The sequence below is a fragment of the Sinocyclocheilus grahami genome, unplaced genomic scaffold, assembly GCF_001515645.1.
Source record: "Sinocyclocheilus grahami isolate Dianchi unplaced genomic scaffold, SAMN03320097.WGS_v1.1 scaffold1830.1, whole genome shotgun sequence".
Lineage (NCBI taxonomy): Eukaryota > Metazoa > Chordata > Actinopteri > Cypriniformes > Cyprinidae > Sinocyclocheilus > Sinocyclocheilus grahami.
The window spans coordinates 153905-155151 of NW_015507009.1; the positions used below are offsets into that span (position 1 = coordinate 153905).

The following is a 1247-nucleotide window of genomic DNA, read 5'->3' on the forward strand; positions in this document are numbered from 1 at the left end:
AAGTTGATGTATTCCCTCAGCGACCAGCACGGATCAGCTCTAGGCATGACGAAGCATATATCGTCCTCTTTTGGAAGACCAAACAAAGTAGTTTCGCTTTCACAACGAAACACACAGCGTCTTCACGACATGGCGGCGGCAACAATACTACAGCGAGAATAAAAGTTACGCCTTCTTTCTTTGCGTGAACATTTGGGCGGCGTTATGCAAATCTTCCCACATAGTGATGTAGACATGTGGGGGCGTGTTAGAACGAGCTGTTTTAGGTAGGCGTGGTTAACTCTTAACTTTTATAAAGAATATCTCTTTGGATTTGAGACTTTAGTCTTTGCAACTTTACAGATCTTCTTTATGCACCAAGAGCTTGTAACACTCCAAAGAGAAAGGAACAATTGAAATCGCATCATATGACCCCTTTAAAGTATTCTGCAACCAGGTTTCTAATGAACATACATAAAGTTTTGCATTATATACTCATAAGTTTATGGTTACATATGATAGTAATTATTAACTGATAAATCATACCAGACACCACCTTACCTTTCACCGCATTGATGTACTTCACCTCTAATTTAGTTTTGTCAGACTTTGTGATAACATGATGCATGGCATCCTTAAGAGGGCTGATTCGTGGTGGCATTTTAATCTAAAAACAAAAAAACAGTATACAAATCCCAGTGAATACGGAGAGACACGCAGAATTAAACTAATTAAATTTTTAATAAGCTGATATGAACGTTATTGTCATGTAACACTTATATTGTATTTTTGTAATGCAACAATACATTACAATGTTATCAATGTGACACAAATCAGAAGTGAAGGTGAGCTAAATCTAGCACAATGCTGGCCTTTAGGGCATCGACTCACTGCTTTTATTTAGGCTCTAATCTCACAAAATGAGATCTGTTGCTATATAACCCCAGGCTGTGAGAACTACTGATTTGGCCCTGGACTACTCTTTTGGACATCTCACCATACAAACCCTTCTTTAGTTTAACTACTGCCATTACTACATTGAAGTTTAACGTTAATCATGTAAAGCTACTTTCCTTTTTTATTGTACTTCATTTCTCTGTGAAGCACTCTGACAGGAGCCTGGTTAATCAATATGACAAAGAAGAGGTTTTATTATAGTAAACCATGCTTTCTGGCGTACTGACTAACACTTATACAAGCACACAAACACAATCTAAACTATGTTTTAGTAGCGAAACCATGGTCAATGTTCCTAATGTGTGCAATAA

The 1247-nt window shown here is 37.3% G+C and overlaps 1 protein-coding gene across 3 annotated transcripts in view; it reads right to left on the bottom strand.

The window, feature by feature from the left end:
• LOC107572902 (histone-lysine N-methyltransferase ash1-like) overlaps window positions 1-1247 on the bottom strand; it is a 27526-nt gene that overhangs the window by 19317 nt on the left and 6962 nt on the right. Inside the window, exon 2 of one of the 3 annotated variants that reach the window (XM_016259326.1) lies at window positions 541-646. The gene's annotated coding sequence lies outside the window, so the exon portion shown is untranslated. Of the gene's footprint in view, window positions 1-540; window positions 1231-1247 lie in introns of those variants that run through there. The other 2 variants (XM_016259328.1, XM_016259329.1) reach the window with 2 other exon arrangements.